This window comes from Anomaloglossus baeobatrachus, chromosome 2 (assembly GCF_048569485.1).
Source record: "Anomaloglossus baeobatrachus isolate aAnoBae1 chromosome 2, aAnoBae1.hap1, whole genome shotgun sequence".
Classification (NCBI taxonomy): domain Eukaryota; kingdom Metazoa; phylum Chordata; class Amphibia; order Anura; family Aromobatidae; genus Anomaloglossus; species Anomaloglossus baeobatrachus.
This window is the reverse complement of record NC_134354.1, coordinates 417048337-417074795: the sequence shown is the minus strand read 5'-3', so window position 1 is coordinate 417074795 and position 26459 is coordinate 417048337.

Here is a 26459-nt window from a genome sequence, read left to right as displayed (position 1 = left end):
ACTCTCAGTTCTTTTAAACAATTTTTTATCTCTACTGGCTAACACGGTACAAAGATATATATTTTTTAGGTGACTGCAATCACAGTAAAGATGAACTCAAAAGAGTGGTTGTTTAATAGAATAAATTTTAAAATATATTGTTTATCATTTCTATTTTAGTAATTTATTTGGGATTGACACAAAATGATTGGTATAAATAGATGGGTTAATAATGTAGCGACACCCCAGATGAGCCCGAAATTGGTGAAACCGGAGTCAGGCTTGTTGTGTTGGCCATTTTTAAAGCTTGACAATGAGCAGGCAAGGCTGAAGCTACTCATTAGAAGTACAGCAATAAAAAGTAGCCTGTTTGGAATTTTGGAACATCAGGAAGACCACATTCCAACTTGCTGGATCTGCTAAGTGACGTGCCTTGTCTGTGCGTTACGTTAGGCTCTTGTAAAACTCCGAATGCCCTCAGTCTAAATATATGTTGCTTGTCCTTAAATAATTAGGCTGTGCGTGGGGTTTTGTTCACCAAAACAACCTGTGCAATATACCTTTTGATATTAAATGCGTTCGCTAGGAATAGAAGAACAAAAAATAATAAGGCGACGTTTTTTGAATAAATTATGTCAGTTCATTTAATGGCAATTAGCAAATTGCAATAATTTGTTTACGGAAGTAATCACTATATAGTACATCAAAATGGATGTAGTCTGGATAACAGGCACCTGTCATATTGGAGAGGTTTTCCCACGAACAAAGTACATTTTAATTAATAGCTCTTAGAGTAATAACAATTTCCACAATTGGAGGTGTTAAAAAAAAAAAAAAAAAAAAAAAAAAAAAAAAAAAAGTTCTTGTGCTGAGTTAGTCTTATCTATGTGTCCCTGCTATTTACTGTGTAATGGCCCTGTCTGACTGTACAGGGAAATGGTCTGATCATACCACATCTCCTGGGCAGGGGAGGATGCAAATTAGTATGCAGATAGAATCAGCTGTGATCCCATGCTGTGCTTTCTGTGAGGTAAAACATTTCCCGGTCTTTTTTTTTTTTTTATTAGGATTTACTTCACAGAAAGTAGGCTAACATAGGACAAGTCAACTGTCTCCTACTTCATATCATTTTACAACTGGAATCTGTGTGTTTAATAAGATGGTGACCATATTAACCCCTTTACGATCAAGGACGTATTGGTATGTCCCTGGTCCGCCTCCCTCCGGTTACCGTGGGCTCCGGAGGCTACCCCGCTGTTATCCCTGCACGCGTCTGATGATCTGATCAGTAGACATGTGTGGCTAACAGGCACATTGGAGTGGAGAATCACCCATGCCTGTTAACCCCTTAGATCGTGGTGTCAAGCTGACAGTATGATTTTAAATGGCCGTGGCAGGGATCGCGCCGTTCCCCGCCGCCATCAGGGTCATGGTAGCGTGAGGCTAGCTGATGACTCCTGAGGCTGCCATGACTCCCTGAGAGAATCAATGGAGCACCAGGACTCCCAGGAGATGTGCATTTCTGCTTATCAGAGTAATGCAGTGGTGGCCATCTATGGGGACAAGTAAAATAAATAATGTAAAACAAACCCAAGTTCAAATCACCCCCCTTTTTGCACCATTGAAAATAAAACGGGTAAAATTTAAGCCCCCTCCCCCCACATAGTTGGTATTGTGTTCAGAAATGCCCGATCTATGAAAATCTAAAATCAATTAATCTGATCAGTACACGGCATGACAAGAAAAAAGATTCCAAACCCCAAAATTATGTCTTTTGGTTGCCACAACTTTTTTTTAAAATGCAATAACAGGTAAAGATAGCATTGACACAAAAATGGTATTAAAAACGCCAGCTCAAGACACAAAAACTAAACCACCACTGAGCCCCAGATCCCAAAAAATGAGAACGCTGCTGGTCTCGGAAAATGGCGAGCAACAAGTGAGCTTTTTTTTTTTCCTTCCCACCCACTTCTTAGATAAAAGTATACATGTTTGGTAACGATGAACTGATATGAGACGTCAACGAATACATCAGTTTTACCATATAGTGACCGTGGTAAATAAAAGGCCCCCGCCAATAATCATGTAATTGCACTTTTTTCACTCTTTCTCCACATTTGAAATTTTTTTTTTTTGCCCCATTTTCCAGTACACCATATGTTAAAACTAAAGGTTTAATTCAAAAGCACAACTCGTCCTACAAAAAGTAAGCCCTCATATGGCTATATTGATAGAAAAATAAAGTTATGGCTCTTGTAAGGGGAGGAAAAAAACAGAAAATCACCCAGGGGTTAATGTACTCTAGCCATTATTACACTAGACAAAACAAATCTGGCTTACCAATCAGAAATATTCAGGAAAATATTAATGGCACTTTTTTTTTTACTTTTTTTATTTTTTTTATTTTTAAAGAACGCCTTTGTTATTTGAAATGAAGTACCCTTGACATAGTGCAAGGTATCGCTCTCCAGTGTATTATTTTTTTAAAACTTTTTTTTCACATCTAGAGAACAGCATATTGATGAGATGCTTTTTAAGCTTAAGTATGTTCTGATTGTAGTGATGCACATTAGACATATGATGACACCGTACAGTACCGGCTTTATCCCATCCTCCCCGTCATTGATGCCTCCTCTGGGGCAGTCTGGTTAATGCTTTGTTTCTTCCCTAGAGACTGATCATTTTATCTGTATAAAACAATTTGCCCAGTTTACGCTCATTGAATTTCCGCACACAGAATAAACCCTGCAGGTTGGAAGAGCTTACAATATAAAGTGGTAAATGGAATTTTCTGTCCTCGGCTCTGTACACTGGGCAGTCGTCTCTAAATATTTCTGAATGCAAAAATCTGCTGTGTGAGCGCCGGCTACCATGTTTTGCTGTGAAGTATCACACGACTGCCTGTCGACTTTACATTATGTCTTGAAATTTCCCACTGAGCTCACCTTTTCCACCTGTAATGAAAGGCTGTCTCTGCAGCACATCCATTTTCTTTGTTGTGTAGAAGTGTTAGCCTTGCAAATCAGCTGGAGGGAGATTGAAAGAGGATGGTGTATTTTAGCCAATATTTAGGGGTCAGGAGCAGCTCGTTGACAGGAACAATTTGCAGCATATGCCTTGTATAATGCACATAGGGGAAAAATGTCTACCACACACCCTGCTAGCCACTCTTGCTTTTCAAGCTCCTTCGCTAAGTGAGTTCTCATATTTCTTTCCCTTCCCCTCTTGACCTTCTCGAAACAGATGAACGTCCTTGTTTGTGTGCAGGGACCTTATGTTAAGATCTCCGAAAGAGTAACCCATTCCATGAGACTCGGGGATTTATAACTAAACATGTCGGCGGGAGTCATTTTGGAACAAATACACCTCTGTTTTTGGATCTGTATCGTCTACCAAAATATAAAAATGACTGCCTTTTTCACAGATGCATATTTCTAGGGGGAAGGTCATCTCTGCGTTAATATTTAGGAAGGAGGATTAACTTTCTACCTTGAATTCCATTATTGTTTTGCTCTGTCTAGGAATGTCTTTTTATCAACCCGAGGAGGTAGCCATGGCAGACTTGGAGCATGCGTGACCTGGTAGGGAAACCAAACCTAGCCTTGCTACCTAGCATCTAACAATATTTTATGGTTAGGGCTCAGTGACTCTCCTTTTGGGTCCCTCATAATTTTGTGTCGGACTCTCCTTTTTGGTCTCTCATAATTTTGTGTAGGCATGGCAGACTTGAAGCATGCTTGGCATGGTAGAGAAACCAAACGTAGCCTTGTTACCTAGCATCTAACAATATTTTATGGTTGGGGCTCAGTGACTCTCCTTTTGGGTCCCTCATAATTTTGTGTCGGACTCTCCTTTTGGGTCCCTCATAATTTTGTGTAGGCATGGCAGACTTGAAGCATGCTTGGCATGGTAGAGAAACCAAACGTAGCCTTGTTACCTAGCATCTAACAATATTTTATGGTTGGGGCTCAGTGACTCTCCTTTTGGGTCCCTCATAATTTTGTGTAGGCATGGCAGACTTGAAGCATGCTTGGCATGGTAGAGAAACCAAACGTAGCCTTGTTACCTAGCATCTAACAATATTTTATGGTTGGGGCTCAGTGACTCTCCTTTTGGGTCCCTCATAATTTTGTGTCGGACTCTCCTTTTGGGTCCCTCATAATTTTGTGTAGGCATGGCAGACTTGAAGCATGCTTGGCATGGTAGAGAAACCAAACGTAGCCTTGTTACCTAGCATCTAACAATATTTTATGGTTGGGGCTCAGTGACTCTCCTTTTGGGTCCCTCATAATTTTGTGTCGGACTCTCCTTTTGGGTCCCTCATAATTTTGTGTAGGCATGGCAGACTTGAAGCATGCTTGGCATGGTAGAGAAACCAAACGTAGCCTTGTTACCTAGCATCTAACAATATTTTATGGTTGGGGCTCAGTGACTCTCCTTTTGGGTCCCTCATAATTTTGTGTAGGCATGGCAGACTTGAGGCATGCTTGGCATGGTAGAGAAACCAAACGTAGCCTTGTTACCTAGCATCTAACAATATTTTATGGTTAGGGCTCAGTGACTCTCCTTTTGGGTGCCTCATAGTTTTATTCAACAAAACTATGTTGATCTTTGATAGAAGCCTCATGGCAGCGTTGAGATTGTTGGAATGATGTGGGAGTTCTTCATTGTCATGCTAGAGCAACCCAGATTGAGCGAGGCGGTAACATCACTAAAAGGCTAGGTTCACACTACTGTATAAAATATTAGGAGAAAATGTCCAGCAACAACATCCTATTTAAAACGAAAAATGTATTTAATCCGTGTCAAAATGTATAAAAATAATGGCCAAAAAAGACGCGTTTCGGAATTGCTTCCTCATTCACAGTCCTGGACTGTGGACTTCATATAATTGATTCTCACTGTAGATGATTATGAAAATGATCTCTTCAGAGAGGAAGAGGCAACTCTAGTGCCACCTATTTGAGGTAGCAATCCTAGAAGTATATATCTACCCTGCTCCAAGCCAAAATCTTAATTTGCAGACAGTTTTGGGGGTGTTGCATCTCGTCAGTGCAATGCATGAGATCTGACAATTTTATAGACCATTGTTGTATTTTGGTTGTATGGGATCATGTAGAGTTGGGATCCCATAGTCTATCAAAGTGCGTTTAAATCTAGTGGCCACCACCTGGCTGTTGCCATAATACAATGGGTAGCATGCCTTGATAGAATTTGTACACCTCGAATTTTTAGCATGGTTTTGTCTTACAAAAAATACCGAAAAAAAAATGTGCAGGGACTATTTAATGCATAAAATCAATTGACCCTTTATTAAATAACTCATCAAAATTACTGAAGTACAGACCTGACCGACACCGAATTTATAAAATAGGTGGGTAATGTAGGAAACCCCTGGAAAGTGAAATACAAAGTGCATCAAAGAGCATATCTGGTGGAAACGCACTCCAAAGATCGCAGTCCTAACGCATTTTTCAGTGCAAAAAATATGACGGTCTTATTTTCAGGGAAACATGGTAATATACAAATATACAGTGATCACATATAAACAGCATTATAATCATAAAAATCAAAATACAATGATTAAGAAATTTTAAATACAAAAAACAATATTTATATACTGAAACTTTACATTGAAACATGTACCATAATTTTATACGTATTATTTTGAGTATATATGGGAAAATGTACCCAATCTTACCGGCCGGTAATTATTCAAGGCAAACAATTGTTCACAAATACAGCCAAAACGGTACTGTTTGAAAATATGAAATAGATGAATAAGAAAAATGGCAATGAAAGTCTAGCGGAAAGAAATTACCTTCATGTCACATGCTGAAAAGAAGTTCACAGGTGTGCTACCTAAGGTCAGTCAGTATACAGTGTGTCCACCCATATCCTGTTCACTGCCATTAACTTGAGAACGGCGGCAGCTATAGGCATAGAAGTGGTGTCTAGGTATAGTAAAGTAGCCATGCGTTATGCAATGAAACCACCTATAGCGTCACCTGGTGGAAAACAAGTTAGTATTTTTATCTCAAACGGAACGAGAGAGCGAAAAAAAGGGAATTAAAGTTGTAGGGCATCATCAATTCAATACGAATCAACACCTTACATACAGAAATGCTATGATTAGAATGTGTAAAACTCACAAGGCTGCGGACGTGAAGCGATACCTCATGGAGACCTTCCTACAAGTCATTGGGTATGATGGCTGTGTGGAGTGGCCTCCACGCTCACCTGACCTGACCCCATTGGACTTCTTTCTGTGAGGTCACATCAAACAGCAGGTGTATGCGACCCCTCCACCAACATTGCAGGACCTACGATGACGTATCATAGATGCTTGTGCAAACGTGTCACCTACCATATTGCACAATGTGCAGCAAGATACAGTATGCTGTCCACAGTCCAGATGTGCATTGCAGCTGACAGTGGCCACTTTGATCATCAAAGTTAAATGAGCGCCATATGCGTGACCAGCATTCAATGTTTTGGGGGGGGGGGGTGTCATTGGTTTCATATCATAGTATTTCTGTATGCAAGGTGTTGATTTCTATTGCCCTACAATTTTTTTTTTTTTCTTTAATTCACTTTTTTCCTTTCTAGTTCCGTTTTCAAGATAATAATGCTAACTCCGTTGTTTTCCACCAGGTGGCGCTATAGGTGGTTTATATTGCGTAGCGCATGGCTACTTTACTATACCTAGACACCACTTCTATGCCTATAGCTGCTGCCGTTCTCAAGTTAATGGTGGTGGACACACTGTATACACACCTTTTTTGAAAAGCCACAGAGGCTGCAACACCATTAAGCAAGAGACACCACTACCCAAACACCATGAAGACCAAAGAGCTCTCCAAACAACTCAGATATAAAGTTATTGAGACGTACAAGTCAGGGTTGGATTTTGAAAATGTTAACCTCTGATGATTCAACACAGCACCATCAAATAAATTATCATCAAATGGATAGAACATTGTACCAGAACAAACTTGCCAAGAGAGGGCCGCCCACCAAATTCATAACTCGGGCAAGGAAGACATTAATAAGAGAGGCCGCACAGGGCCCAAAAATAACGCTAAAGGAGCTGCAGAGTTCCCAAGCAGAGACTGGAGTATCTGGCATACAACTACAATAAGCCGTACACACCGGAGAGCTGGGCTTTCTGGAAGAGTGGCCAGAAAAAAGCCTTCACTTACAGCCACAAACTGGAAGGCTCAATTTGATTTTGTGACAAGACATGGGAGACTTCCCAAATGTATGGGGGAAGGTGCTGTGATCAAATGAGACCAAACTTGAACTTTTTATCCACCCAAGGTAAATACTATGTCTGTCTGGCGTCAAACCAACACAGCTCATTGACCCAAGAACACCATCCCCAGAGTAAAACGTGGTGGTGGCAGCATCATGCTGTAGGGACGTTTTCTGCAGTAGGGATGGGGAAAATTGGTCCGAGTCGAGAGAAAGATTGATGGTGCGAAATACAGGGATATTCTTGACCAAAAACTGTTTCAGTGATTTGCGACTGTGACGAAAGTTTACCTTCCAACAAGTCAATGACTTAATATATACGAGGGGCGATCCAAAAGTAATGATAATCAATAATAAACACAATGAATATATTAAAAATAAAAAAAATATTTTTCTACATAGTCTCCTAAGAAGTCTATACATTTAGTCCATCTCTTTTCTAAACTTAGAATTCCCTTCGAAAAAAAAATTCTTGATCTTCACCCTCAAAAAAATCCCCAACAGCGGTTATCACGTCGCTATTGTCGTCAAATTTCTTGCCCCAGAGGTGTTCCTTAAGGCGAGGAAAGAGAAAGTCACTGGGGGCTAGATCTGGCGAATAGGGGGGGTGTTCCACCAGGTCAAAGCCCGCTTCTTGAATAGTTGCCATGGCAACTGCAGCTTTGTGAGCCGGCGCGTTATCTTGGTGAAACCGCACTCCAGCCTGCAGTTTGCCGCGCCTTTTCTCCTTGATAGCCTCCCGCAATCTTCTTATTTGTTTTGCGTAGTAGGAGCCCGTAATAGTGGCACCCTTCTCCAAATAGTCCATCATAATAATTCCTTCAGCGTCCCAAAAAACGGATGCCAGAACCTTCCCTGCTGAGCTTGACACCTTGAATTTGTTCGGCGTCGGCTCGTTTCCATGTCATCGATTTGTTGTTTAGTTTCGGGATGAAAGTGATGGATCCAGGTCTCGTCCATGGTCAAAAAAAGTGACAAAAAATTCTCCTTGTCTGCTTGGAACTTTTCGAGATTTGCTTTTGAAATGTCAATTCGTTTCTTCTTTTGCTCATTGGTTAACATTTTTGGCACCCAACGCGCGGAGACCTTGCTCATATGCAATTCTTTTGCAAGGATTCTTTGAATACTGCCATATGAGATCCCTGTGACCTCAGCTACATGCCTGATAGTCACTCTTCGATTTGCCAATACAACTTCAACTTTTTTCACGTTTTATTCATTGAGGGACGTGGATGTGCGTCCTTCACGATGTTCATCTTCCGTCGATGTTCTTCCCAGCTTAAATTCCTTGGCCCAGCGTGCAACTGTGGAATATGGAGGAGGAGAGTCCCCCCAATGTTTCCACCAAGTCGCTGTGTATGTCTTTGGTAGTCATTTTTTTCAAGCAGAGGTATTTGATGACAGCTCTGAGCTCGTTTTTTTTCCATTTTGATGTTCATTCCTCGGCAGTTCATATTCAAATGAATGTAGCTCCCGGGAATCGTGGCCTATTTAAAGGGAACCTGTCATCAGAAATTTAGCTTGAAACCTAACAGTTTCCCCCTCTGCAGCTCCTGGGCTGCATTCTAGCAAGGTTCCTGCACTTTTTGTGGCCCCTTTTAAACCAAATTAAATACTTTTATAAACTTGTACCTTTTGCTATGTAAATTTTGTAAATCGTCCATGGGGGCGGGCTCTCTAATGTCTGTTGCTGTTCCTCCAGCACATTGACGCCGTCCCCCCCCCACGCTCCATTTCATCCATCAGGACTGCGCCCGAGGTGCCGCCCATGCCAGGATCGCGGGTGACGTGTGTCACAAGCACGAGATTATGGGCAGCGCTGTGATTGCATCGCAAGTGCCCGCCCATAATCTCGTGGACGCGCTTTCCCCCACTGCCTCCAGCGTTTTGCGCAAGCGCTCGCCGTCCAAATGACCTGACGTCACCTCCTTCTTATCTTACCCTGCAGCAGGGCAAAATGGGAAAGAGGTGACGTCGGGTCATCTGGCCAGCAAGCGCTTGCGCCGAACGCTGGAGGAAGAGGGGAAAGTGCGGTCACGAGGTTATGGGTGGCACTTGCTGATGACACTCACAGCGCCGCCCATAACCTCTTGCCTGCGCAAAACGTCACCAACGGTCACACGTGCACATAGTGCACAGTCCCGCTACAGTCGCACAGCTCATACGCGGGACCACGGGCGCCCAGGGGCGGCGTCCTGAGATATGAAATTCAGCGTTGGGGGGCGGCGTAAATCTGCTGGAGGAATAGCAACGGTCAGCAGAGAGCCCGCCCCCATGGACAATTTACAAAATTTACATAGCAAAAGGTACAAGTTTAAAAAGTATTTAATTTGGTTTAAAAGGGGCCACAAAAAGTACAGGAACCTTGCTAGAATGCAGCCCAGGAGCTGCAGAGGGGGAAACTTTTAGGTTTAAAGCAAAATTTCTGATGACAGGTTCCCTTAGAAGTGATTTTTTTTTTGTTTTTTTTTCCCTGGACAAGTGGGTAGCTGAGAGAAGAAAACATTATATTTTAATTTCTGTGTGCAATAGAAATAACCGATTTATCATTACTTTTGGATCGCCCCTCGTATATTATAATATAATAATTTGTATGTAAGATAAAGGTAAGTGTAAAGTGCGATGTCAATAAGAGAACAAAAAAGATGTGTAATAGCATAGAATGTATGTGGTATATTGAAACTGGTGTGAGACTGTAATGTAATGTGAAAACAGCACAAAAAATACTGTAAAATATGGAATGTGTGAAAGAAAGTGGGTGGTGGAAGGGGGTGATGTAAATGTCAAAGAATAGAACAAAAAAATAATGTATATAAAAATAAAAAAATGAATATGGACATGAACATAAAATGAACCAGAAACATGAGACAAAAAATAAAATAGTATAGTCAAAAAAAAATCTATGAAAAAGCTGTATGTGCTCTACAATAGTTAGAGAAGTCTAATAGATTTTGTTTTTTAAATCCATGAGACTAAAATCATGGTTAAATCTCAGCAGAGATGATCCATGTGTGGTAGTGATCAGTGCAAAAAAGTAGATTGTATGGATGATCACTACAGGGATGTTACCATGATTTCAGTCTCATGGATTCAAAATACAAAATCTATTGGACTTCTCTAACTATTGTACAATGCCTACATTTTTTTTCCCATAGTGTTTTTTTTTTTTTTTTTCTTTTCATCCATACTTTTTTTTTTATTACTTTTTTATTTATTTTTTTTTTGTCTCATGGTTCCTCATTATTTTTCAATTTTTCATGTTTGTTTATGTTAATGCCCATATTAATTTAATTCTGCTTTTTATTTTCTTTTTATTTTCTATACATTTTTTGTATTTATTTTGCCCTTTTCTTTCACCTCCACATCTCCTGCACTCCCCCGCCCCTTCTTTCACACATTCCATGATACTTCACAGTGAGTATTTTGTGCCATATTATCACATTCCTCACACCTGTTTAGCTGTCACACATATTCTATGCTACTACACCCCTTTTGTTCTCTTACTGACGTCGTACTTTACACTTAACTTTGAGATGTATATGTGTGTATGTATGTGTCTATGTATATATATAATTTATTTATATATATATATATATATATATATATATATATATATATATATATATATATATATTGTATATGTATGTGTGTATGTATGTATGTATTATATATATATTTCACACTTGATTGCAGTGCATATGCTTTTCTGTATTTATATACAAATTTTTTATTTCTTTTCCATCAACTTTACATCTTCAAACAGCACTGTTTTTGTACTTGCGAGCAATTGTTCACCTAGAATAATTACTGGCTGATCTAATGGGGAACACATTACTGTATATACTCATAATATTGCGTATAAAATCACATATTTCAATGCATATTTTCATGATCTAAATATATCTTTTTGTAAATAAAATGTATCTTCATCACTGTATTTTGATAATGCTGTTTATGTGATCACTATATTTGGCGCTTTATGTGATCTGGGTATCCATCATTTATCATCACGTTCTTTTTCTATATAGCAGGACTTTTGAGAGCTGTGACGCCTCTGTCACATGACTCGTGTATATGACCGCATATTTGGACACCTCTGTATTTACGTGATTTCTTCACATGACCCATTCTCTAGATCAGATTCTTTTGATCCATTCACACTCCCACGGTCACAGGCCCCCTGACCGCACCATGAGATAACCGAGATGCTCTGGAAATTGGTCCCTGCATGTAACATCACTTCACTACCCGTATTTCCCTGCGCTGTGATATCTGCGCATGCATCGGCGTTTCAAGAGCGCTGACAAGCTTTGTCTCCCACCATGTGCAATCCAGGGAGCTCTTCTTTAGGGAGCTTGTATACTTTAGGTGGGTGAGCCCATTCTGTACCTGTTACTCAAATGGCATGTTTTTTTAATTACTTGTGGTTCATATGTATCTATTTTTCTGTTGATCCATTTGGGCGCATGAGCAAGTACATTTGCTCCCTTTATTTGTATTATACCTATACTTTTGGTATTTTTAGATGAGTTATTCAATAAAGGTTACATTGATTTTATGCAATCAGTCCCTGCACATTTTTTTATTTTCTTCAGTATTCTTTATGCTCAGTGCTTAAGGAAACCGTATTCACTAGCACTACAGTTCTTGGTCACTTACAAATAAAATGCAATTAATACATCCCTAATGAAGGCCAACAAGGAAAGGGGTAAAAATCTTAGTGATTCAGAATGCTAGCCAATATGGTGCTTGGAAGTGACCTCACTAAGACATCATTTTTTTTACTTCTCCTGCACTCAAAAAAAAAAAAAAAAATCTTTCAGTGCTGTTTTGGGTCATATTTTCATCATGGGAGTGTTTAGATTTTATCAGCTTTAGGGTACTTTCACACGTACGTTGTGCGGCATCCGTTGCAATCCGCCACCTTGAGGAATTACGGTAACCATTGCAGGAAGCAGTTTATTCCTCATAGGCGTCTGTTAAGGGCGGATTGCAACGCATGGTTTTGCGTTGCATCCGCCCCGCGGCGCATCAGTTGTTTTGTCGGTGACAGTCGGGCAGAAGGAACACTGAATGTAGCCTCTTTTGTTGCTGTAAAAAAACGCACTCCGCAGGATTCCATTGGAATCCATTAAGAGGCATAATGAATGTCTATGGTGCTGGATTCCGTCGCCATGCATTTGACGGCTGATTCCAGTGCAGGATTCCGTCAAGTTCTACAGAGCGTGCTCAGCATGTCCAGCAGAACATTCTAAATCATTAAAGGTCTATCCCGGTCTCTCCCTCTCACCTACTCTTACTCACCGATCACCGGTCTAGCGCTGCACAGCTGTCACACTGCTGCGGCGGGTTTTCCTCTTTTGAAAATGCTGGCCGCTCATTATTCCATCTCGTATTTACTGCTTTCCCCGCCCATCGGCGCCTATGATTGGTTGCACTCAGACATGCCCCCACGTTGTGTGACCGCTGTCTTACTGCAACCAATCACAGCCACCGGTGGGCGGGTCTATATCGTAAAGTAAAATAAATTTAAATGATTAACAAAAAAAAACGATGTGTGGTCCCCCCCCAATTTTGATACCAGCCAAGGTAAAGCCACACTGCTGAAGGCTGGTATTCTCTGGATGGGGAGCTCCACGTTATGGGGAGCCCCCCAGCTTAACAATATCAGCCAGCAGCCGCCCGGAATTGCCACATCCATTAGATGCCACAGTTCCTGGACTCTACCCGGCTCATCCCGAATTGCCCTGGTGCCGTGGCAATCGGGGTAATAAGGAGTTAATGGAAACCCATAGCTCCCACTAAGTCCTAGGTTAATCATGGCAGGTGTCTGAGACACCCCCAATGATTAACCTGTAAGTGAAAGTAAATAAACACCCGAAAAAATACTTCATTTGGAATAAAAGATGAAAAAAAACACCCTCTTTCAGCACTTTATTAATCCCCAAATACCACTCCCAGGTCCGCATGACTCTTTCAGCTCTGCTTCATGAAGCTGACAGGAGTGGCCGTAGAACACCGCCGCTCTGTCAGCTCCACGCAGCAACTGAAGTGAATCGCGCTGTCAGCGGGGACGTCACTGAGGTAGTGCCGATGGGTGCTGTAGTGCAGGTGTGTACGGTGATGGGTGCAGTAGTGCCAGGGTGTGTGTGGTGATGATGGGGGCGGTAGTGCCGTGTGTATGCGGTGATGATGGGGGCGGTAGTGCCAGGGTGTGTGTGCAGTGATGAGGGGTCTCTCTCGGTCTCTCTCTGTCTCTCTCCTAAAGAAAACTAACGCAACGCGTTATTTCACAGGAATCCGTTGCCTTTATTATCACACTATTTACAACATATGCGTCACACAACGCATTGTGATGGATGCCAAACTACGCAAGTGTGAAACTAGCCTTCGAGAAGAACAGAGCCGTTGAAGTTCAGGTTCGCTGGGTTCAACTGGACTTTAAACAATGTTCAGTTTGGGTATGACCTGAACTTGATCCCCGAGCCCGAACCTTATTGGAAGTCAGTGATTGGACATTTCAGCTCTCCGCTCACATACAGCCAGCTATAAACAGATCATTTCTTGGGGAGGGACAACGGGTTTTTTTGGGGGGGGGAAGGGTCACACTACATACAAAAAAACCCATCCTTTTTACCCCCATTGAGAGGTATACTGGGACTGCAATGAGCTCACTGTACCTGAGCACATCAATGTTTGAGCGAATGGTTAACATTCTTAAGGGGGTATTCCCATCTCCAAGATCCTATTCTGATATTCAGTAGGTGTAGTAGTAATAATAATAATTAATAATAATAAAAATATTAGCAAATATCTCCAATTAGCAATGTAGGGTAGTTCTTCTTATTCACTACGTCGCTTACCTCATGTGCAGGGAATTGCAGGACTTTAGATATCTATGGTTACGACCACTTGCAACTGACACTATATGCGTGGTTGTAACCATGGATAGATAAGCTGCAATGCCCTAAACATGAGGTATATCAGGAGAACTATACTATATTTAGAACTGTAGGTATTTGCGAATATTATTACACTTACTACATATTTTGGATATGCTCTTGGAGATGGAAATAACACTTTAAGTACCTGATCTAGTAAACTGCTATGAAGAGCATGTCTTCAGATATAACCTCCCACAGAAGAGTGATCTAGATGCTCATGCCTTGAGGGTTTAGGCATAATTTTAAGTACGGTAGGCTGGAGACATGATAATACTACTTTATCAGAGGAGATGCTTGAAGCTGGATTTGACTGTGTAGTGGGAGTGCTTGGTTTGATGCGAAAATACTGAAGGGGGGTATTGTGGGAACCCCTGACCATGGTATATCGCCTCGATGTAATTTCTGTAAAAAAAGCTTTGGCTGTCATTATACCAGTAAGGCTATGTTCACATTTCCAAATTTTTTTTGCATCAGTCCCCTGCGTTGCTTGACGCTTGTGACTGATGCGTTGTACAACGGGTGACAAGAATTGTTATGAGAAAGCTGATTCCGTTGGTGAAATGCTTTCAGTATAAAAACGAGAGCGATCAGCTGATCACTCTCAAAAGCCGGCGGCCGGCTATTGTGAACGATCGGCTGATCGGCCGGCTATTGTGAACGATCGGCTGATCGGGCGGCTATTGTGAACGATCGGCTGATCGGCCGGCTATTGTGAACGATCGGCTGATCGGCCGGCTATTGTGAACGATCGGCTGATCGGGCGGCTATTGTGAACGATCGGCTGATCGGCCGGCTATTGTGAACGATCGGCTGATCGGCCGGCTATTGTGAACGATCGGCTGATCGGCCGGCTATTGTGAACGATCGGCTGATCGGCCGGCTATTGTGAACGATCGGCTGATCGGGCGGCTATTGTGAACGATCGGCTGATCGGCCGGCTATTGTGAACGATCGGCTGATCGGCCGGCTATTGTGAACGATCGGCTGATCGGCCGGCTATTGTGAACGATCGGCTGATCGGCCGGCTATTGTGAACGATCGGCTGATCGGCCGGCTATTGTGAACGATCGGCTGATCGGCCGGCTATTGTGAACGATCGGCTGATCGGCCGGCTATTGTGAACGATCGGCTGATCGGCCGGCTATTGTGAACGATCGGCTGATCGGCCGGCTATTGTGAACGATCGGCTGATCGGCCGGCTATTGTGAACGATCGGCTGATCGGCCGGCCGATCGTGAACGATCGGCTGATCGGCCGGCCGATCGGCCGCCGGCTTTTATGAGAGCGCTCGTTCACAATAGCCGGCCGCTGGGCGATCAGCTGATCGTTCGGCCGTCGAGAGAGAGACATTGATTTGAATGATTAAACACAAGAGATGAGCATGCGCAGTGAAAAACAAAAGGATTCCGCTGCTCAAAAAACATTACATGCTGCGTTCATGCCGCCCGACGGTCAGTCGTTCCACGACTGATCAGTCGGGCGGCGGATGCAACGCAAGGGTATCAGTCGCAATCTGCCACTCATACAAGTCTATGGGAACAATGGAATCCGCTAAATGGATTGCAGTGTTTATCAGAGCGGCGGATTGTGACTGATCCTAAACAATGGAAATGTGAACATAGCCTAATAGGGGCTGTAGGTAACACCACTGTGTAGCAGGGCTGGATGTGGCTCTCCAGGTCAGAAAGGTGTACAAGTTCTATCTACGGATAGTTTTTCACACATGGGTACTGATGTCTGAGTGAGCCCTTACACTTGAGGGCTTGTGCACCCAGCTGTATTTTATGGGCTGTTCCAGTACCTTTCTGTCACATTACAATACCATTGTACAATGCTTTTACGTCTTTTTTTTTTTTTGTGGACGTATTCTGCAATTAAAGTTGAGTAACTTTACAAATCCATTTCTTTCTTTGCACTGGTTCTGAGTTACAACACTTATGTACAGCAAGTAAAAGGAAGATTGCAGGTGAACCTCCGTTATTTACCCTATTCGTATACGTGACCTTAAGTGTTTAGTTTCACGGCTCTTTTTCCACTTACATAATGGTCTCTGTTCCCCTTATCTGTTTATTCGGGGGCGAGCTGTGACGTCACTGCCTTTGTTCACTTGTAGCTAGATATTGGACTTGTTACCAGGAATGATATTTGTAGATATTTTAAGCTTGAATTGAGTAATGCAACTTCTTCCATTAAGTTGTTCTCGGTCTGAAGCCCAGTGGCAGATTGCCTGCTTCTTAAGACTCTGACCTCTATTAAGGAGGTGGAGTGCAGTGAGGAGATACTTCGAAGGGCTCATCGGCTGTCATGCGAAGATCAGCATATCGGCTGACTCATTCAGTCAGCCTGCCGCCCTCTTCCTCTCCAGCCATGTGAGCACACAAGCACTAGGGTTAGAGCAGTGTCCTGTTCACTAGCAGAATATAAGGGTACGTTTGTAGAGGACAGAATGCTATGGCTTTTCTTTTTTGACTTGCTCACAGAGGCCTCAGCAGAATACAATTTAAGTGGCTGAGACTTTACCAAATGTCGACCACATGAGACACATGATCTCTGCAGCCAAAAACAGGCTGCCACTGGTGCCAAATGAACAACTGGCCCTTGGACTATGTAAGCATCAGTATAGGAAAGTCTGCTACAAAATCCACACCAAAATTTGCATAATTTTGGTGTAATTTATTCTAGTGGACCCTATTATGCCAGGAAAAAGATGAATCTCCTTTCACTCCTGACCTTTAAGCGGGCTTTACACACTACGATTTTGCTACAGCGATCTCGTTGGGGTCACGGATTTTGTGACACACATCTGGCCGCTGTAGCGATGTCGTAGCGTGTGACTCCTAGGAGCGATTTTGGATCGTTGCAAAAACGTCCAAAATCGCTCCTCGTTGACATGGGGGTCCGCTGCCAGTTATCGCTGCTGTCGCAGGGGCGAAGTTGTTCCTCGTTCCTGCGGCAGCACACATCGCTACGTGTGACGCCGCAGGGACGAGGATCATCTCCTTACCTGCCTCCGGCCACAATGCGGAAGGAAGGAGGTGGGCTGGATGTTACGTCCCGCTCATCTCCGCCCCTCCGCTTACATTGGGCGGCCGCTTAGTGACGTCACTGTGACGCCAAACGGACCACCCCCTTAGAAAGGAGGCGGTACGCCGGTCACAGTGACGTCGCTATGCAGGTAAGTATGTGTGACGGGGTGCCAGATTTTGTGCGCGACGGGCAGCGATATGCCCGTTTCACACAAACAATGGGGGTGGGTCGCATGCTAGCGATATCGGGCAGGATATCGCAGCATGTAAAGCCACCCTTATGCTATCTACATAGACTACAGGACTAACTACAGTGGTCACATGTCTATGGTGTCGAATTATGACCAATGGAGGCAGAGAGACTGGCGTGGAACCTGAAGCGCGGTGGCACTAAAATGTAATCTATAGCATTGTGAACATCCGACAAAGAAATTCAAGGGACTGAACATTGAATATCTTGAAATTGTTGACCTGTTATATTGCAGAATATACTTGTATGTAAACTGTAGAGCTATGGGTGAAAGCTATCCATGAGATGTTACCACACTGCCCTTGGAGTGGACACTTCAAGTTTTCAAGGTGGCTTTGGTTTGTTACACATGTGCTCCTCTCCGTAGACCATAGACTGAGATAGGGCTTTGCTATTTTTATATTTTAAATATAGTAGAGTTACATAGCACGATTGACCAGTCATTGAGGTAGACTATTCCACAGATTTAATAGTTCTTATTGTAAAAAAGGTCTTTCTCCTCTGGAGATTGAACGTGGGTTTTTTTTTTTTTTTTTTCCCCTCCAGGTGGAGGCAGTGCTGTTGTCCTTTGAGAGAATTTAAGGTTATGTGCCCAAGATCTGGACTGGTCGTGTCCTGGATGCAACATGTCCTCTCCTGCGGGGCAGCGAGTGCTCACCTCAGGAGACTGCAGCTGCCCATGCCCACGATCAGGGTTCAAGCCACTGCAGTCTTTCTTTCTCTCTCTGTTCTCCCTGCGGAGAACACTCATGGCTCTGCAGCAATAGATTGATATGCTGCGGCTCGGGACCTCGCACTGCAGGTCAATTTATGCTGCTGGGAAAACAAGCACATTGGGCACGGGATTTGTAGAAGTCTCATTCTCTGTGCTTGTACTGTACAACACAGCATTTTGGACACAGGTATCGCGCTGCGTCCAAAACGCTGCAAACTCTGATCGTGTGCACACAGCCTTAAACTGCTTTGACCAGACGTTTTGTAAGGGCCATTCTCAACACTAAAGAAATGACTGTGGGAACCCTTCTGTTAATTGAACAGGATTGCTATACAGATCTTTAACAAGACCTAAACTGCACAAGGCGGCATTGCTGCTAAGAAAAAAACCTTACTTGAACAAGACTGCTATAGAGAACTGAAAAGGACCTTTAGGCCTAAGCCACACTGCATGAAATTCGGAGCGAGTGGAATGCAATAAAACATCGCATTCCACTCGGACCAATATTAGCCTATGTGCTAGCACACATGAGTGATTAGTTTCTCAGCCCTAATCGGACCGAGAAAATAGTTGCAGCATGCTGTGGGTGCAATGCGATCCTTGTTTCTCTCACACCCAAGTCTATGGGGCGAGAGAAAAATCGCTCTGCACTCGCAGTGCACCAGTGTACTGCGAGTGCAGAGAGAGAATGGCAATAGCCGGCAACGGCGGAAAGAGGGAGACAAATCCCGCCCCTCCTCAGTGCGAGCCCGCCCCCCGCAGCTGTGATCCGATCACAAGATCGGACCTCAGTCGCAGTGACACTCGCATGACACTCTGCTCCTGCTGTGCTGCCAGCGTGAGCTGAGTGTCATGCGAGGATCACAGTAGTGCCCCTGTGTGGCCCCGGCCTAACTGAACAAGACCACTAGGCAGATCTGAAAAGGACATTGGCTGAACAAGACCACTAGGCAGATCTGAAAAGGACCTTAGCTGAACAAGACCACTAGGCAGATCTGAAAAGGACCTTAGCTGAACAAGATCGTTATGCAGATCTGAAAAGGACCTTAACTGAACAAGACAACTAGGCAGATCTGAAAAGGACCTTAGCTGAACAAGACCACTAGGCAGATCTGAAAAGGACCTTAACTGAACAAGACCACTAGGCAGATCTGAAAAGGACATTGGCTGAACAAGACCACTAGGCAGATCTGAAAAGGACCTTAGCTGAACAAGACCACTAGGCAGATCTGAAAAGGACCTTAGCTGAACAAGATCGTTATGCAGATCTGAAAAGGACCTTAACTGAACAAGACAACTAGGCAGATCTGAAAAGGACCTTAGCTGAACAAGACCACTAGGCAGATCTGAAAAGGACCTTAACTGAACAAGACCACTAGGCAGATCTGAAAAGGACCTTAGCTGAACAAGACCACTAGGCAGATCTGAAAAGGACCTTAGCTGAACAAGATCGTTATGCAGATCTGAAAAGGACCTTAACTGAACAAGACCACTAGGCAGATCTGAAAAGGACCTTAACTGAACAAGACCACTAGGCAGATCTGAAAAGGACCTTAGCTGAACAAGACCACTAGGCAGATCTGAAAAGGACCTTAGCTGAACAAGATCGTTATGCAGATCTGAAAAGGACCTTAACTGAACAAGACAACTAGGCAGATCTGAAAAGGACCTTAGCTGAACAAGACCACTAGGCAGATCTGAAAAGGACCTTAACTGAACAAGACCACTAGGCAGATCTGAAAAGGACCTTAGCTGAACAAGACCACTAGGCAGATCTGAAAAGGACCTTAGCTGAACAAGACCACTAGGCAGATCTGAAAAGGACCTTAGCTGAACAAGACCACTAGGCAGATCTGAAAAGGACCTTAGCTGAACAAGACCACTAGGCAGATCTGAAAAGGACCTTAGCTGAACAAGACCACTAGGCAGATCTGAAAAGGACCTTAGCTGAACAAGACAACTAGGCAGATCTGAAAAGGACCTTAGCTGAACAAGACCACTTGGCAGATCTGAAAAGGACCTTAGCTGAACAAGACCACTAGGCAGATCTGAAAAGGACCTTAGCTGAACAAGATCGTTATGCAGATCTGAAAAGCGTTTTGACTTTAAGCATTCCTTCTAATTCCTAGTCCATTTATTAAGATAACAATGGGATAAAGTGTTTTTCTGCTTATAACCTTGCTTCATCTGCGTTAAAATTAGTATCGCACTCCATTGCTAGGACCCTTACATAACCGAGAATCCTTGTGAGTGTCACATAAGAATAGGAAATTTGATATACCGCACTCACATGAATTTCAGGTTTTGGGTTCAGTTATGTTTTTTTCTTATCTCTTCCGGCTCTTGAAGGGTAATGCAGTATAGACTTCCTCTGTCTGCATGTAGTATATGTATTACAGAGTGGCCTTTTGAACACTGTGTTCATGTCCTCTGTTCCTGTTTTGTAAATGATCCCACCACTCCTGGATTTACATTTCATACACCTTTCAAAATCTCAGCTGTTGCTGTCTGTACAAAGCAATCCAGTCCGAACAGCCACTGGTTCCTGTCCAGCTGCATGTTTTTGTAGGAATCCAACAATAAAGGTAGTAAAGCAGGACCGGCATATACTTACAAGGGTGGGGGCTTGAATATTGCAGTGCTAATTTCTTAGCCAAGTTTCCTTCACGTAGACTTTGTGGCTCTGCTTTATTCACATGTCACTGATCCTATTAAATATGAGGAAACTTGATTATTCAGTTACAAACTGCCTTGTAAAGGAAAACAAAAAAAAACAACACTGGTTATTTCTTCTAACAGAAGCACAAAGTAATCCTTCTTAACGTAGTGGAAGGTTTGGAGCTAGAAATATATGCCCCTACAGCAGTGAAAGCCATACTTCATGATCTAGCTTGTCAGTGATAGAAACTGGTATTTACTGCCATAAATCACCTTCTAGCAAGTGCTGTATCTTTTCTAATTTAGCACCCCAGATCCCTCAAATTGTTATATGGTCATGTGATCTAAGAACTCGACAGGTTTCTTTAGCTGAGCACATATTGCACAAACGATAAGGTTTTGTTTTGCTGAAATGAGGACCACGATTATGGTGGCTCCAAGAGTCATTGTGGTTCCATATTAATGTGCATCGATATGACAATATTTTACCTTTTTTATAGTACAGCAGACAATTAAACAGGCCACATACCAGTTCTATGGGAATCTGGGATGTGCTTCCAAGGATGCCCAGTCTTATACTTTTCATTGGCCATAGTCACCTCTGGGTAGTACGGTGGCCAAGGGGAAGTCTGACTCCATGGAGGATCGTTGTTAAGAATAGGTCATCTGCACAATGCTTGTAGATTGGTGACGTAGGACGGTTGCTCTAGCAATGGTACTTCCCAACGTGAAGTAGAAGTGTCAACTCACTCCGTGTGAGCTTGGGCAGGAGACTATACCTGAACAAACCTATTAATTTTGAATGCACAAAAGCTGCTATCAATACCAACAGTCTTACTGAAGACTTCTGGTGACTAAGGTGGCCTGAAGCATGCGTTCAGCGTGACGTTCGATAGACTTATCTCTGGAGTAATTACAGAAAGAAGTAATTGCTCACGTTATCCGGGACATGCTTGCTCATCTCATATGAGAACAAAAGAACTGAGCGTATTGAAATTCAACATATCTTAAGGCCCAGTCACACACAACGACTTACCAGCGATCCCGAAAACGATACGACCTGATAGGGATCGCTGGGAGGTCGCTGGTGAGATGTCACACAGTGTCAAACACAGCGATGCGTCCTGCCCAGCAGGACATCGCCTTTGAAGAAAATTGCCTGGACCATTCGGCAATGACTAGAGATCTCACAGCAGGGGCCTGATCGCTGGTAGGTGTCACACATAACGAGATCGCTAACGGGATTGCTACGGCATCACAGAAACCGTGACTCAGCTGCGATCTCGCTAGCGATCTCGTTATGTGTGACGGTACCTTTTATGCTTCTTTCCCTCCCTGACAAACGCCTTTGTGGGATAATCAAGGCCACCACAAACATTAGATGGTTAGAAGGAGCCACTGAAATCTGTGGGTATCTAGAATCTGTCTAATGATTACAGCCATCCTTTAGATGCAGCCGCAGCGTTATTGAGCAGCAGTGCATGTTTTAAACCATTTTCCACAGAAGGGAAACCTTAAAGTGAACCTCTCAGGTGCAGTATGCACCCATAACCATGAGCATATTGCATATCCCTGCCTGTCCCTGTATACACTAGCAAAGATAAATCTTTAGAAAAAGTATTTCTAAAGATTGTTTATCTTTTGCTAATAAGGCCAGAGACTAGTCGTAAGGGCATGATTTCCCCTTGCTAGTCAGCCCCCTTAGCATGTAAGCACGCCTCTGTGGGTATGCTAATGAATACACAGCGTCATAGGATGGTCGCGTTCACCTCTGCTGCCATCGCGTCCGAGTCCTGTATTTCGACTCAGTGCAGGATCATGTGCACTTTCGGTCATGCGCACCATGAAGCCAGATGTACGCGTCCTGGCTTCAAACCCATGTAGTGCTCATGACGGAAAGTCTGGGATCATGCTCACTGAGCCGAAGTCCAGCGGAGAGGTGAGTGAGATCATCCTCTGAAGCTGCACGTTCATTAGCATGTTCTCACGTCCACAGGGTGTTGCTTACATGTTAGGGGGACCAACTAGCTAAAGGAACTAGCGCCCTAGTTGCTGGCCTCATTAGCATATCATTCGGGATCTTTAGAAATACTGTTTCTGAAGATCTTTATCTATGCTAGTGTATACAGGGATGGTTAGGCAGGGATTACTAATATACACCCAGAACTGCTCGTGGTTCTGGGTGTATAGTGCACCTGAGAGGTTCCCTTTAAGAAACATTCTTGTGTAAGCTATTGGCACACCGCTTTAAATTTATCAGAGCTGCTTAAAAAATATAGCTCAGTCTATGGGCTAATAAAAAGACAAATTTCCTGATGTCAAACACCAACACACTGCTGAATATTGGATGAAAGTACTTTGAGGCCTAAGAGTCAGTGTACATAGACTGGCCGTCTGCACCATATAACTGCCGATCTGTAAGCTTTTAGCGGTCTGTGGTCATATGAATGGCTGTTTACACATACAGACCAAAGTAAGCGATGCCCACTGAGATCTGTACTGAGTTCTCTATGCGCATAGGCTGCCATTGTTCTCGGAAGTGCAAGTTCTGTTTATTCTGGCCCATACGTTTATGCTGCACAAAAGATCATTTCATTCAATGACTGAACCTTTTTCTTGTTTGTCGGGTGATTGGCGGTATGTTTACGTGGCACCAGCAGTTTTTGTGCCCTTGTCATGTTAACAATATCTGTGTATCCACCTTCTGAAATTTTTGCCCACTATCTGTTTTTCTCCCAGGGTCATTAGCACATAGTAAACTGAGGTCTGCATTCTATGCCCCCTGTAGGGAATCCTACAACAATTTTCTGTTACCTGCTTCTATCTTACACAAATGGAGATCTGTGATCTGTGTTTTATCACGGTACTCAGACTGGCATTACTTGAAAATCCATTTTTTTAAAAAAAAAAAAAAAAGTCCATCCGTCATCTGATTTAGTTTTCGATTTGTAGCCATGTAATGTGTTTTATGATATGAGAGAATTCTATGAATGAAACCAGAATGTTATAATTACATGCCATTGGCAGACATGGCATATTCCAGATTTGCCATTACTCTATTTACTGCTGACACTGTTAATTTAGAGGAATTGCCCGAAGCGAGAAGGACCTGAATCAGCAGGTTCTCTATAAAATGAACATATTCAGATGATTGGGCATTATAACCATTTTATAGCTTACTGATTGCTTTCATGGATCTACCAACTGTTTAAGGGCATCAAACAAGTCTCCATGTAGAAGAGTTGCTGAAATTCTCTATAATCATCGGGGACACCATAAGATGTGCTCCCAGAAATGCCTTTGTATTTGTGATATAGACTCCAGGAATCCTCTTTCTGGGGTTCTGTTCGCGTGGATGTTGTCTCTTGCCTCTACACCATATCCACACAGTTCATATAATTCTGTTTTCGCCTTTCGCCTGACCCTTTAGAGTAGACAACACTGGAATCTTATTAACTTCGGCACTCCATTGACAAAGAGCACAATAACGGGGAGTTAAGTGAACCATGCCCAGCAACATGATTCCCAGCCAGTCCAATAAACTCTTGGCCGTAAGCAGCCTGCTCGCTAACCTACTAAATCATTAACTTCCTCTGCTGCCATTGACCTGTTACATTATAATTGTAGCATTGGCGTGCTTCCATACCATAGTTCATGGCATGGCTGCACATAACGCGTGGTTCACACAAGTACTGATACCCTTTGTACCTGTTTTGTGCAGCATCTTGGTGACCCTTCCTTTCCAATGTCTTTTGAGGCTTGTCTAGCTTTAGTGCTTACCGTAGTTCCTTCCATTCAGAGTTTCTGGTGGGAGTTTACTGATAAAAGAACCTCTTCTAATTCCTCTTCCCTTTAGGGCTTTTGCTGTTTGTTGGGGTTTTCTTCTTAGATGACATTTTTGATGGTTTATATTTAGCGGTTTGTCCTAGTTTCTTAAAAGCAGAGCACATTAGAACACAAGTTGTGTCCACGGGTAGTGTGTACATCTGACCACGTAAAGATTTCATTCAGATCTATAATATAAATTAACAAGCTTACACAATTACATTTTCTCCTATGTTGTACCATTTTAATGCTTTTGTTTTTAAAGCACCACCCCAGCGGGTTTTTTTTATTGCACCTTTTGGAGTAGTGCTTTAATACGAAGTCTCCTGCCCCCTGTATTATACTCTTATACTGGCGTCTTCACCTTATATCACCGCCCCGTTGGTGCTTTGTGACCTTCCAGCAGCTCTAGTGTTTGCTGGAGTTTACAACTTGTTCTGGCTCTCAGAGATTAGTGATGGGCTCAGGCCCCCTTGGTACTCGATCAAGTTTGCCTGTTGCTTGAGCGCCATGCTCCATTTCCCGCTCTACATGTTTTGCGGCTTTTTTTTTTTTTGGCCACTAACATGTGGCGGTTGCCTAGCCAAGCAAAGTAATGCCGCAGCCATGTTGTTTACTGACATTACTTTGATTGGCTCGCCACATTGCGTCCTCTGGTCTATAACTAAGTGGCATGATGCTCAGCTCACTTTACCCTGAAAACTGTGTAGCTTCTGGAAAAGGGATAGTTGCTGCTGCAATGTCAAAAAATCTATTCTGTTCTCTAATACTGCTCTTAGCCACCATTTAGTGTGGGGCTAGCTGCTGGAGAAGGGATAGTGTATTACAGTATTTAGATAAAGATTATAGCCTTACAGTCCTTGCTGCAGCAACGTAAAACTAAAAGTATTTTTCAGGCCATCTATTCTATTCTAGTCCTTATTAATACTGCTCTTAGCTGCATACCTAATTTAAAATGTGGAAAGCATGCAGTAAAGGACAGTGAAGTGGATGTGTCCCGCTGATGGTGGTGCATGCAGAGGCTGTGGGCCAGGGCTAACTGTGCCTGCTACAGGAGCACAACAAACATACTCATGATCTAGACCTAGCTTCCTGTCCCACTTTGCAGGGAAGTGCCGGATACCACTGTTGAAACCAGAACAGGTGGTGGGTTGGATGCAGATAATGCTTCCAGTCGGTTTCCCAGCACCACCCTGTCTTCCACACGGTCCAGTCTCACTAGCCAAGATTCTGGACCATATAATCCTGATCAACCTTCTTCCAACCATGGCGAGTCCCAGGAAATAAGTGACCCCACACTGGGACACTCCAAGAAGCTCTTAACACTTACATGTATTGGTTATGGCCTCTCACTCTGCACGTTTCAAGAGGGACATGAGGAGATTGTGTGCAGTGATGCCCAAACAGAGCAGCCATGGTGAGAAGACGACGATGGTGGGGAATGGCAATTAGGGTCTCAAAAAGTGGATAATTATGAGACAGTTGTCAACAAGTCATGTTAAGTCAACAAGTCAGGAGGAGGACCAGAGTCCAGAAATTCAAGACGTTGAAGCCCAGAACACTGCGTCAGGCACAAAGAGGCAGTGGGGTGGCCAGAGGGCGTAAACGTTACACTGTTCCCTATAGCATACACCACAAGCTCACATGCCAAGGTTTAGGTATTTCCCAATGTCTAGGGCTTTTATAAAGAACGTGTGTACGATAAAACAAAATGGTAATTTGCAACCTGTGCCATACAAATCTCGGTATGGGCCAGACCACCATCGGCATGCTCCAGCACTTGTCCTCAAAGTACCCAACTAGGTGGG